Genomic DNA, 14410 nt, shown 5'->3' with positions numbered 1-14410 from the left:
AACAGTGTAAGCTTTAGAGGGTCATTCTACTGTTTTACCAGTCCCCTAATTACTTCAACCTGCAGTAAAATGTCAGACTACCTAATTATGTGGTTACTTCTCTCCTGGGTCCAATGTAGCCTGCAGGTGTGCATAGTAACATGGATAACAGGTCTGACTGACCTAGTACCTTCCAATTATTACACTGGCCTTTTGCAAAGTTGGCCAAACCTCTCGTGTCTTCAAGACACTGATATTAATTTGAACTTCATAAGATAATGCTAGATCTGAAACTTTAGCAGAGTACAGGGAATTGTGAGAGTAAGGCTGGAGAATCTTATCTAGGCCTAGAATGTGTCCAATTAACTAGGTAAATCTTAAGCTTTTGGGCTTTTTCAAAATATCCTGGTAATCTGACTCTGAATTATCCGTTTTAATTAATTCTGTGGATCCAGTGTATGAAAGAGAACATATTGCTTTGTTACTTCTGTAAGTAGTCTTGTAGTATAATTGGCTATTATTCTCTTGTTCTTTTGGAGTTTTCTTTAAGAAACAAACAAACCACCAACAAAATGTGCTCCTAGAACAACAGCTCTACACAGCCCCTATTTACTGCCTGTCAGTGATAGAGAAGCTGTTTTTAAACGAGCTAAAACTGCTAAAAATGCATCAGCCTAAGCCTGTCCAGATGAGATGCAGCCCTCCCTACTGAATCAAATGAGTAGGCAAGTGATGTTTCCAAATATCGCTCCAGTTTTATATTTGGCCAGTGAATTCCTTGCTTCCTATTCCATATGGGAAGAGGTGTGCTGTGTAGGTCCAATACCTGATACATACCTCCTGTACTAACAAAAATCAGTTTGCATGAGCACAGCTCAAGCCCGTTGACTTGTTTGAGGATTCAAAAGTTGAACTTGAAAGGATGGGAAAAATATCCATGCACTTCCTAATTTTGACCAGAAGAGGAAGTACCATCATGTGAAATACCATTCCTACAACAGTTTTCAACTGACTGAGAGTACAACACAGATTGTCGTGCTACTCTACATTCCCAAAATTTAGTGAAGCTTTGTGTAGGAAGCTTTTCTAGGCTCCAAAGCAGGGATAATTTATTATGTAAATTATTACATAGACACAAACTAAAAAAGACCACAAACTAATAGTTGAAGGAGATGATGAAAGCTAATAATTTTGTGTCCTTTGCAAAATCTTTTGTTGTGGGAGCCTGATCAGTTCAAGTAAGTACGCTTAACATTTAATATTTCAATTTAAACGATCAGGGAATCAGGTGTCCAGTACTCAGAGAATGTCTGTATGATTTTTTTGATCCCTGTAGAGACTTCTGAAATTCTCAGTCCCAATCAGATAATTGATCTCTAACACATTAATCTTCGAGGCTGCATCCAAAATATATTGTTTGTCTAAAAAATGCTACAATCCCTAGATTTTTAAACATAACATCATAAAACTCAGATTTTTTTAATGGAAAAAATTATAATCTAAAGCATTTTTTTATCTAGTCAGCATTTGATCAGAGATTTTAGGGGTCTTTTTTGCATATATTATTGTAGTCTTCCATCCAATTTTCTGATCAGCCCTACTTATTTCGGAAAGGAAAAGAATGTGGGAAAATAAAATCAGAGGCTTACTGGATATTATTATTTCTTGTCCTGTACTGATAGTGCATCATGCAGCAGCATAATACTAGAAATTGTATAATAGGTTAATGTTTTGGGCAACTCTGGGCAGAGATGTTTTATAAGAGGTGAATCTCATATGACAAGGTTAACCATTTCACTTTAAGAATTTTTGGTGCATTTGAACTGAATAGCTACTTACTTAGGGAAAGGAACAATACATTATTTATTCTCTAACACAATACCAGTGCCTGTGCAATAGAAACCTCCAACCAAACTGACAAGGGGAGCTGGAAATGTGGACTGGGCATTGGCTAAGAGCATCATATTCATTACAAATTTAGATGGTAAGATAACACCTTCCCACTGCTGGAAAACCCTGGCCTTTATTAATGGGCCTCATGAGTCAATCTGCAGCAATGATGTATCATCCTCATTTAAGGAAATGATGTGCTGTGAAAATGCATAATTTTAAAGAGCAAGAGAGTGGATTGAAACAAGTATACACCATAAGGGAGCTCAAATCTCTCGTGATGTATGCTGATTTTCGGGTGGTCCCCATTTGCACGCCTGTTTAAGCAAGCACTCTAAATGGAAATGCACTTGACATTTTTGTGACTAGCTGTAATCAAACAGCATTAGAATTCAGCTGATCTCACAGAAGACGATTAAACAAATTTCTTGTTTGTTCCTGGTTCTTTGTAATGGGAAAACGGAGGGAAAAGACAAGCTGATGAAAATGATCCCAGATGGAAAATGGTGTCTTAAAGGAGCTTGGAGAGGAATGACAACTTCCTGCCCCTTTTCCTAAAGCAAGAATCCCATCACTCTATTATGCCCATAACCATGGGAGCCAGCATTCCTTTACGATTGTCAGGCACTCTGACAGAATTAACATTCAGTGAAAAGCCTCAGGATTTAGCCTTGCACTGACACTGTTGGGTGCTAGAGGAGGGAAAAGTAACCCCTCTGCTTTTCAGAGCAGTTTTGTGCACATTTTTCACACTGTGAGAATAAACTCTGCTACCTGGTAGCAGAGCTGCTTGCTCTCTCAGACCATAATATTTGAAGCAGTGTGTCTTTCAGCATCTGTGAAACTTGTAAGTGCAGCATATGAACAAATTTTATATCGAGTTCAGCATCCAGTATAAAACACCAACTGGTCTTCATAAACCCCTCTGGACTTTCTAAAGGTTTAAAATCCTGGCCTTGGGCTACAGCAGTGTTTGGGTGTCTTGTGCAGTACTTTGGGAGATCAGTTTACTTTTCTGGGCATTCATTTACTTCAGTGAGTGCTTTTTCCTGTGGTTAATACCACTGGGATACCAGAGGATAAATGTCATCCTTTTTACACTGGGAAAGCTGTTTGACAGAAGGAGGTTTTTCAGGGTTTTCTGAAGGCAGAGTTGATGTGCAGCAAGTGTCCTCTGGGGCTGTGGCTGTAGCATTCCTGCAGCTGGCAACAATTGGCTCCCCGCTCCGCTGCCACTGCAGCACGGCCATGTGCCTTGTCCCAGAGGGTGGCCGCTCTGCTGGCAGCTCAAAATTCATTCCACAGCTTATAGAGACAGGCCTGGTCACTGCCATGATGTATAAGATCAAGACTTATTTCCAAATGTGTTGATGCTGGGAGCTGCATTTTTGTGTGTGTGTTTGGGGAGCTGGAGCAGGACTTTGACATGTGCACAGACATCAAACTCCAGAGAAGCTGCCCACGGGAAATGGAAAATGTTAGTGGTAGTGGGGCAGCAGTGCTGCCCACGTGGGCCCCTGGCAGCATCTCCTTTGCTCTGTTTCAGCTAGAAATGCCTGAAAAATCACTTTTCTCTGGCTGAACACCTAAGCTGGTTAATCACAAAGACCATTCAAGAGTGAGAAATGAGTCTTTCACCTGCTGTCTCCAGAGGAGGGCTCTTACAGACTTCTAGGAGATCTTTGAGGTAAGTAAATAATCCTGCTCCTGCCAAACACTCACACAGAAAGACAAGGGCTCTGTAACCAGGTAGATGGGTAGCACAACTGATTTCAGGGCTTGCAGTGAGGGGAAAAGTGTTTTGGGAGGATAGCACTGCTCTGAGCTACAGCCAGGAAACTGCTTCTCACAAAAATGGCAGAGCAACTTGTTAGCTGGTCAGAAATCTGCCAAGATTAGGGTTTGTGAAGTTTAATTCTAGTAAGTGCTAGACAAAACCAGTTTCCTCTCACAAACCAGACACCTTGAGAAATAGGGTCTCTGCTCCTCAGGCATAGGGTCATCTTGCTGTCTTGGCTGGGGGACTGTGCCTGGGGAGGTGAAGAATTGTAGGGTTGGAACTGGAAGCTGAAGGTGAGGAGCAGCATGTTCTAAAAAACATTTGTATAACTATCCTAAATTCTTTTTAAAAATGCTATTTCTGCCTACTGTCCTATTACCAGCACTGGTTACTTCAACAAATCCTGCCGTTCAGCTGCCACCTCCAGTTGCTGGCTGATTTGGTTGGGACTAGTTTGATTTCTAACAGTTTTCTCCAGTTCACAGAAAAATAGTGTACTTTTATTTCCTTTCCCCCCCTCAGCATTGCATTTTCTTGTTGCTGTTCTTCAAAGATAAATGAATATCTTATGGTAAATTATGAAAAGTCTATTATTCACCTCAGCTCCCAGAACAGCTCCAGGAATGCCACTCTGCTCTCTCAGGATAGATATTATGCAGCAGTAATCGTTTGTATTTATATAGCACTTGTCATCCCAGAAACTCTAAGCACTCAGCAAGCTTTCACTAATTTTATATGTGTTCATTGTAGCTCTAGAATTTATTTGGGAAGATCCTAGTCAAAAGTTCCACTGAAATTAACTGAGTGTCACATGTTCACAAGAGTAAGATCAGATTACAGTTTTGGGGGCCCTGATATCCAAATGTGTATATGTCCCATGTGAAGACAGTACTGAATATCTCATCACAATTAATGTAGCTTTTGGGGAAACTGAATTCTAAATGTTCATTGAGCAAATCTCAACTTACACATTGCCTTTAGCAGTACCATGACCAGAATTTTTCATCTTTACTCTTCAGATAGTTGCTCCAGCTTCTTAACTCCTTTGTGCTTTATTTGGGCAAGGCATTTAGAAAAACATCCATGTTTGAAGGATCAGATCCTAGTGTCCTTCTCCACTATTCTTCTGATGGGACTGCACAGGTCTTAAATTTGTTTGAACTGATTGAATGTCTGTGATGGCAGAGAGTGGTTCTTTGTGGCTATTAGTAAAAAAATGTACCTTCCCAAAAAATTAGAATTGCCCAGCAATTAAATGGCTGGGCAAGTTTGTGTTATATCCTCAGCAGAAAACAATCCTTCCATTGAAGCTGTTCAGGTCCAGACTGTGTGGGCTCTGTATTGATTAAAACAGATCTGATGGAGAAGCTTGCAGTGTATGCAATACAGATTTTGACTTGTCTGACTTCATTTGTAAAGGAACCAACTGCTAAATGAAATTGACATGAAAGAAAATGAGTGTGTGTCTTATATCAAAAGTTTTAGCATCGGCAGAGATCATTTCCATATTTTCAGATCCTCAAGAATCATCTTTTTATTGAGTATGATTGGTTTGAAGTTGATGTGTATTTGAAAAAAATGCATTTAAGATAGTATTTGAAAAAATTACACATTATGTCAATTTTGACTGATCCATATTTCTCTGGTCAATTTAGTTGTATTAGCTGTGTTTAATCATATTATCTGTCCTTACCTGCTCTGCACTTCTCTCTTTTTCATTAAAAAACTATTTTTTCTAAAGTTTTTTAATGAAAAACTACTTTCCTGCTGAAGAAGTGCCACTTGATATAACATCCAAAATAGAACAGTACAACTTCCTCAGTAACAGACCCCTTTTTGGTTATGATAGAGGTGCATAACTAGGCTGTACACTGTAGTGTGCAAAGTCTCTTTTCTACATTTCAGTATCTGTTCTTTGCAATCTCTGTGAAAAAACCAGTAGTGAACATATTTTCTTCATCGATGAAGAAGCTGATAGTTGAAGTTGTTAGTTCAGTCTGTGACCTGTCCTGGTTTACTCTTTTCCTTTTCTTCTGTGGTTTTATGCAGAAGAATACATGAAGTGCTACCAGTAAACCTGTTGTTCCAAGATAGATGGTTGCCCCTCAAAGTGGTGCAGTTACTACAGCACCATGTACTTCCTTTTGAGGTTCATTGTATGCATTATTATTAGAAAACTTGAGTTGCTTTGGTAAACAGTCAATCACAGAGGCTAGAGATTTTGAGAGATAAGTGTTACCAAGCCTTGCAGAAACTGTGTTTGTATTGCTTAGCATGCCATGGAAGATTTGAGTTCCCTTGATGAGAGAAGGCTAAGCTCCCTTTGACAAGAGGCAGTGGGGTGGTAACATCCATTTGGGAAGTTACCACAAAGAAACTGAGGCAAAGAAAATTCTTTCCATGTAGTGCTATTTTGCATATCAAAGCTTTATAAAATACTACAAAAAGGCAAAGAACACTCATAGGCAATTATGACAGCTGTTAGAGCAGCCTCCCCTATGAAACATCTTTAGAACTGAAAATAGATTAAAATTTTTCTTCCAAAATTTCTTGTTAATTCTTCTCCAAAGTGACTGACTACTTTTCCTAATTAAAACCCCGTTCTATGTAGACACGCAAAATTTTTCCTCTCTTGTGGGCTGGAAATTTCAAGGAAGTGTGGGACAAAACCCCAGTTTGCATGCTTCAGTGCAGAATGCATTTTCACGGCATTTGCATCCTAAATTAATCTGCATATTTGAAAACACACTTGACAAAGTTCTCCATAACTACTTTGTGTTGTTTTTTTCACTGAGTCTCAACTAAGACTAGATAAAACAGTAATAAAATCTTTTAGGGTGAGCATTTTTTGGCCTCTTTACTCAAGGCACACTGCAGCACTCTCCCTTTCGGTAGTCCTGGTAATTTTGCCTCTGGTGCTTAACCGAAGATGCAACTGCAATTTTTTTTTTCATCAAGGTTTCTTGAACTTGAACACCTATCAGAATCTCAAGAAATTTCATGATGATAAAAGTAAATGAAAAATACGCTGCCCTTGAGGCTCCTCTGAGGAGAGAAGGATGTACTTGGCTGCCTACTGGGGATACCTGAGGGGGGGAGAAGAAGTAAATAAAATGATTTTCAAAATCTGTGTGCTACACCTGTACACACATAGATGCCTGAAGGGTTTGGTAATCCTCATGGATGAGTATTTGTGCTACATTATGCTACATTTCATTTAGTGCATTGTGAAAAACATGAGCTGATAATTTTCAGGTGGGAACTCCTTGACTATCTAGAGCCATTGTGCAGGATAAGGTACACATAACCAGAGGGTGCTGGAAAACTCATCAATCTGTCCAATTGTTTAGGTTGCTGATGCTCTAAAAAAGCCAGTGGCATTAGCCTAGTTGCCACAAGCTGGAAAAATGGTTGTGAATCCTTTGTCCTTGAGATTTCCTCTTGACACCTGGCATAATTATGTAGTGACTGGAAGCTGATCTTATTGAATTGTTTAGACACACGGAATGGTGAAACACTGTACTGAAGAAGATTTGTTTCTCTAGTGGCTGAGGATTTTGGTGAGGATCATAGGAAAATATGTCCTGCTGTTGATTCTCTGGAGCCTACCAGGAAAGGGTGGGTGTTGAACACCCAGGTGTCCTTTCTGAACCTCTTCTGTATGCTATAGTTCTTTCCATGAAAAAGGGGGTTGCAAGGGGTCAAGATGAATGTAATTACCTTCCCTGTGTGAGGAGCAGCAAATGTTACAAAGGTCATAAGCCTCCTGTGAAGCTGTTTTTGTGTCGTCGTCACACTCCATTGAGGGAACCCAAAAAGGGACTGTTTGCAGAAGTGTTGAATTTGCAAAAAAGTTTCCCAGATTGTTAGTGTTTGCCAACAAATCTGTCTTGTTTTTGTAATTTAGTAACAGCTGCTGTCTTCATTATCACTTTCCTTATTGCAGGCCTTTATCTGAGTGATACTGCATAACAATTTGCTCTACAGCTCTGAAAAATATCTGTGCAAAGCAGAGCTCTGGATGGTAGTAGTTCATGTCAATTTTAAAACAGAAATAGAACTTTTAATTAAAGCAGACTTACGAAGATTGCAGTACATACTAAATATCTACTGAAGGCATATTTTCTCTTCAGGATAAATCACTGTTCTGTTGCCAGTGTTTGAAATATCCTGATAGAGGGTGCTGGTGCTTTATTTTAACATCCAAAAATGGGTCAGCTTTGCTTGCCTTTGTTTTTAAATCTCACTGTGTTTTTTGTGTTGATAATAAACCCTTAGGAAAAGGTTGGATTTTGTCCTTGTTTTGTTATGAAGTATGTTGGGATCAAGTCCTGCACCAATGTCTTAAAAAATAAGGATCAATTCTGGAGAATTTGGCTAGTTTATATTTGCTGAGCATAGCCAAATGCTGAAGTTAGTAGGAAGTTAATAATCATTCCTCATTCCAGTTCTCTCTTGCCTGTTTCCTCTCCATATTTTCCTATGGTAACATAACACCAGAGGCAATACATCCCTTTACTACAAAAAAAGGAGTTTGATCAAAGACCTGCAGGTGGCTCCTGTGACCCAGTCACTCCAGCAAGATATGAAGCACCATAAAGACTTTCTTGGACATGATTTAAGACTGTGGATTGAACTCAACACAAGGACCAACCAGTACAAACCAAAGCAACTTCTGTGCTGAGTAAAAAAGTGTGTGGTTTAACTTGTTTTTCCTAACACAGCATATACAAGTCTGTATATGTCTAATTAAAAAAAAAAAGAAAAGAAAGGACAAAAAGCCCCTAAAACTATGCTGCACACACTGCTACACCTGAGGAATGTATGACCTCATGGATGAGGGCATGACCACAGGACAGATGTCACAAATTACTGGAAAGCAGTTGCTCCAGTGAGGATGTGGGCATTAGACCTTAATGGAAGAGAATAGAATGGAAAATTGAAAGCCAGTCCCATCACTCCTGGGCTTAAAATATATACAAGACATGAAAGTAAAGTCCTGAGGAAATGCACAAACCATTTACCAACAGCATGACAAAACCACTTTTTCCACTCTCTTCCTAGGACTGAACATTTGCTTGTCACTGTCCCTGCTGCAATGAGTTTTGGCATAGATGCATCCACTGGGAAGTGTGATTATGAGGGTAACATGTCTCCTATCAGCTTGTATAATCTTGTTGATGTGCCCCACCAGAATGCATGTGAAGCTAGTTCATTTTCACACCTGAATCCCCTAAGGTCATAACAGCCTGCATTTAGACTGCGATGTGAGGAGGGGTATTAAGACTTGGGACTTGTAAGTGCAGGAATGCAAAGGCCTCTGCTGCTAGAGAGGATTTTTCATTAGTTGTCAGTAGCACTGGCTTGTGTCTTTGTTGTAAGAGACTGAGGACAAAGAGACCAAGTGAACATAGAAGCAATTGTGATGCCCTGTGGCACAGGTGATCAGCATTATTAGGAAATTACTCTGTAGCATTATCTTGGAGCTGGTCATAAGTGAATAAAAACATAAAGCTAAAAGTATTTTTCTCCAACTGAAACCTTTGAAAATGTAGTTTCCAGCTGATCCAAAATTACTTGTTTGTTCCTGGATCGGTGATGGATTCTTGTTCATCTTAGCAGGGAACTACAGGACATTTTGTTCCTTAGGCTACAATCGGAAGATGAGTTTCTTCTCCCCTATCTGTAATGTCAAAGACCTGGAATGGGTACTTTGGCTTATCACTGGTGGTTAGGCAGCTCTAAACAGAACTCAATTTCCTCTGCCAAATGAAGTGGTGTAAGTAATAACGGGTTTGGATGCAAGGGCTAGTTCTGGGATAATTCATAATTTATATGAGCTGTTACAAATACACCTGAACTGCAGAATCTAAGTGCAAGCTCCTTGCCTGCACTGATAGAGTATTTGCTCATGTTTGGTGCTTTTGGAGAAACATTTTTAATGTGTATGCCATTGTTAATTGTTGGGATTTACTTGCACTTCTGTTATCACATTTCACCTAAGATGTCTCTTGTGCAGTTTTAGCATCTATGCTGTTTAATGCAACATTCTGACTGTATTTTTAATAGACACTTTTAAAAGCAAGAGATTATACTAGTCTCTACCTGCTCCAAAATATCCTTACTTGTAAATGAACACCTCTTGCAGCTACTGATTAATGACAGCTACAGCCTCAACTAAATAAAAGTAATCCTGAAATTAGAAAGATAAATCCTAGCTTTAGAGAGTCTTAACAAGTGCAGCAAGATATAAAAACCATGGCCACAAGCTTTACAAAGGAAATCACTAGTAGCTTTCTTTTCTATATCTAAATAGTATGTGGAACTTCAGGAAATGTATAACATGTAGCTCTGTAAAATTCAGATGTGCTTCCAAAAACTGAATAAATCACTGAATAAATCACTTGAGTAAGGATGGTTTTTAGATCATCCAAAAGAAAAGTGCAGAGGTCACAGTATGTTATATATATATATATATATATATATATATATATATATATATATATATATATGCATACTTTATCAGCAGCATTTTTTGTTTTGGGAAATGGAAATTTTTCATGGTCTTGGAAGCATTGTCACCTCTTCAAATGCTTAGTGTTCCAAAAAGGTCATTTCAATAATTGAAAATGGTGACTAGTGGCTATTATTGTCTTAATCTTTTCAGAAATGGGTAGGATGTGCTTTTGTGTGTGCTATTTGCAATTCATCTGATCTGATTATAATGTGATAACTGCTCCTCCAAAATGCATTGTGCAAACTTGTAAACTCCAGGAAAACCTTTCATGTAGGCAGAGAGCATCTAACAAATGGTGCTGAGGTGCTTCATATGCCAAATTCTTTTGCCAGTCCATAAGAAAGGGATAGAGATTAGCTCCTGTTTTTAATGTAGGTTTTAGACACAGGGAAGGATGTGGATTAATAGAGTGAAAGCACATATTGACATACAAAATAGATGAAAATGAAATCACAAAAACCATTTATTTCTTTCTCCTAGCAGGTCCTGGCTTGGATTCAGGCAACTGGACAACAAAAGAGGAAACAGACTGCACATCTTGACTTTCCTCCAGCACTCAGGTACTGAGTCAAAAAATCCCTAACTGTAATATTGTGGATAATATTTATGCAAATGCTTATACGTTTGTTTTGGGAATTAAGAGTAAGCCAAAATATGCTTTTCAGTGACTTCACAGGGAGCTTGTATTAAAGCACTTTGGTGCTTTGTTGGATAGCACTAGGACACATTGAAATATCACCACCCAGCCTGTGCAAACCAAAGACTTTATCTTCAGCAAAGCCAACAGAAGGGATGGCATTCCCTGAAGTAGCCAATATACCTCAGCTGGCTCAACAGTATTTATTTGCGGTTGGAGCAAGGGGATTCACTGTCCTTGGATGGAAATCTTTGTTGTGGAGAGCTTTGCCAGATACACTGAGCACTTTAAATATCTGAACAGATGCTTCCTGGAAGGAAGCACTGCCACCAGTGTCAGTAAGCAACCTGATTCCTAACCGTATGAAATCTAGATTAAGCTACTGTGTTGGTGAATTTCCTAAAGTTTTGCTTTTTGTCTTCATCAGTTTAACTTCAGGGTAATGCCATTTCACCCAATATTGATATAGCTCTGCCTTCATTATCCTTCTGCTCTTTTCTCTGTCAAACATCCCCATTCTCTCTTTTAAGACTCTCTTCAGGTCCCAGCTTTTTCCATATTTCTGGAAATATTGCCCTTCGTTGTTATGTATCACTCACCCTTTGCATTTTTCAGGCCATCATTACTCACTTCAAAGACATTACTGAGTCCTGAGAAATGTATAATTGTCAGAAATTTATAGAGAAGGAGAGGGAAATAGGACCTTTGTCTGGCGCTCTGCTTTTTATTAACAAATACCCTTTGGTAATGAAGACTTCAAGGGAGCTTCATTAGGGTTTAAAAAGAGAACAGTGTGAAACTTAATTACCTGGAGCCAAGATTCTGTATTTTCCCTTCAGCAGTCCAGTACTATGCTTTAAAAGCAATCAATGGAGAGTTGTCTGGCAAACATTCAGTCTTTCCTTGAAATGTTCAGTGTAATTAGACCCTCTCCTGTCTGTCATGAGAAGACAAATTGTTTGTGGACTGTTAACAGTTGAGTACTGTAGTATGTCTTCACCCTTTATCATAATTATAGTACCAATATTCATGGAAATTTCCCAAAGTGAGAAACGGGAACTTATTACTAAGCTAATTGCTTGATAATGCATTGCTGTTTTTCATGGTGAAATACTCTATTTATTTTTTCCCCTTCATTATTCTTAGGGCCCTCAGCATTCACAATGCATATACAAACCCACTTGGAATCTTTCTGTAAAGATTAATCTATCCCATTTCTCTGGCTCATTTTTGTTTTTAACTGGGGTGATGAACCGCCGAACTAAGGAAAAAACAAAAAGCTAGTCCAGCTCTGTCCAAAATTAAGTGGTTGAAGAGATACAAAGTAGTCATTAGTTTCACAGAAGCTACTGTAAGCTGCTTATGCAAAAAATAATATTGGAGTTTTTCTTTGTTGCTACTCAGTTGATGCTTTAAAGCCACTGTGCCTTTGTGTGTCGCTCTTGGCTGATAACTAACTGTAAGTGATAATGTGGTTGCTATGATGCAAAGGCATGCTGTAGCCTCAGCCCAGCAAGAACGACAGCAGACATGCATGTGCCTGGGTTGGAGATGTGGTGGAAGAGCTGATTTGGCTTTAGGGAATAATAATAATAAACCTAAGCATTTCTGCAGTGCATTGGTGATAATCCTTATGACTTCAAGCCTTTGAAAAAGATAAAGAATTTTGACTCAAACAGTTAATTGTATTAATAGGAAAGTCAGGGGATGGGTGAGTCAGTTTGTTTGCTTTGTCACTTTTAAAGCAGTTACTGTTTTATAACATTCAGTCATTACATAGTGCATATGTGGGGGAAATTAGAAGATTTTTAATGTAATTGTCTGACCAGGTTCAGAGTCAGCTGCAGATTAAGTAAATTGTCTGTAAAACAGGATACATAGCATGCTAAGGGAAAAAGAAAGCATATTCTAGGCCAAGCTGACCATGAGGTTTAGGTGGAGGTGCCGAACAAGCAAACTCAAATTCAGCTGCCTCCTTCCAAAGGAAGTAAAGTGAAGGGGGAATACTTGAAAATCACAGATTTCAGTGAGCTGCAGCTCTTTATGCCAACTGCATTAAGAGCTCTTTATGCCAACTGAGAGTCTAACCTAAAATATCCAGGTGCATTGTAATATTTCATTCTGTGAAAGCATTAAGCAGGGAGTGATAAGAATGCCTTCCTGTTTAGTACATTGGATCAAACAGACTGGGCATAGGACTTAGGATGTTTGGTTTTTCATTACCTTCTCTGGTGCAGCCTTGTATGCTAAATTTCACACTGATGGTGTGCAGAACTTTATAGAAAGGAACAGAACATGCCAATTGCCTGGCAATGCAACACATTAATACCAAGTACAGATATCCTAATGTAGACTTTTAAAAAATTTTGGCATGCAGCCTTGTAAAAGCTGCATGTTTCTATGCATTGCTGTGAAATAACTGATCTGCATCACATACTTCTTATAATAACATACCTATTATTTATCTCTTGTTTCTGTGTGGAGTACACCTCTGAGAGAGTAGCTCTTCTCAGGTTGGGTTATGACTCATTTCACTCTCCATCTCCACTGGCTGTTTTACATCCAGTCCATCATGTTCTGTGTGTGCCAAGTACTGTTCAGACCAACCATGTTTAAGCTTTGTTGTATTTACATGGACTCTTTTCATTGTTTCCCCAGTCATGGCAACTTCTCTTTTCATAGAGCTTTCCACATAGATGTGCTCTCTTACCCTGATCTGTGTCCTGTCCCAGTATGTTGTCCATGGCTTCTCCCCCATTGTTCCCCTGAGTGGGCAGAGCTCCTTCATGAAAACTTCTTTTGTTTTCTTCCCTGCTGTTTTTTTTGACCACTTATTTTCTATTGTATTCTCCAGGGTTATGCTTGCTTTTTTTTTTTTTTTTTGTTTTTTTTTGTTTGTTTGTTTGTTTTTTTTTTCTCTCTGTCTAGTCTATATTGACTTTTTTGAAGATGCTTAAAAGCAGTTTGAGAAACATATTCAGAACTCCTAATTTCCTAAATGGTGTTGTCAGCTTTCTTTTCTGCACTCAGACAATTTCTATTCCCTATGGAGGCTGAAACCAGGGGACTGCCTGTCTTTTTTTTAATTTTTATTTTTTTTCAAATGTGACTGGCAAATTGATTAGATATTATTGCAGAACAAACCATGCATGAGTATAAGGTGAAGCCTTGATAGATCCTTGTGCAAGGGGTACACAAAGTGATTGACACTGCTCAGGGACATTTTACAGGGTCAATGGCAATAAACTGAACTCCTTCCAGTCTCTATTTGGACTCCTCAGGCAACTTCTATGTCATAATCTGCTTCAGGGTAGGATTTCTCTTGCTAGGATGTGGTGTTGGGGTCCATGTTGTTTTTCTGGGCTTTCTCAGTGAATGTGATCCAGAGGACCCAAGGTGGAAATGGTGTGTTAACCATGAGGAGAGACAAAAGGTGCTAGAGCTGGCAGGAGAGATCAGTGACCCTCTGCTTGCAGCTCTGTGGCTGGCCTGCCAAAACTGCTGTTTCCCATGTCACTGACCTGTCCTTTGCTGTAACTCAAGGCAGCCCACTGGTATTTCAAGTGTGCATTTTATACCTATTGAGACAGCATCCAGCAAATAGGCC

The sequence above is a fragment of the Agelaius tricolor genome, unplaced genomic scaffold (assembly GCF_023055355.1).
Source record: "Agelaius tricolor isolate 1412-34295 unplaced genomic scaffold, bAgeTri1.0.p SCAF_8, whole genome shotgun sequence".
NCBI classification, from domain to species: domain Eukaryota; kingdom Metazoa; phylum Chordata; class Aves; order Passeriformes; family Icteridae; genus Agelaius; species Agelaius tricolor.
This window is presented reverse-complemented; position numbering follows the sequence as displayed.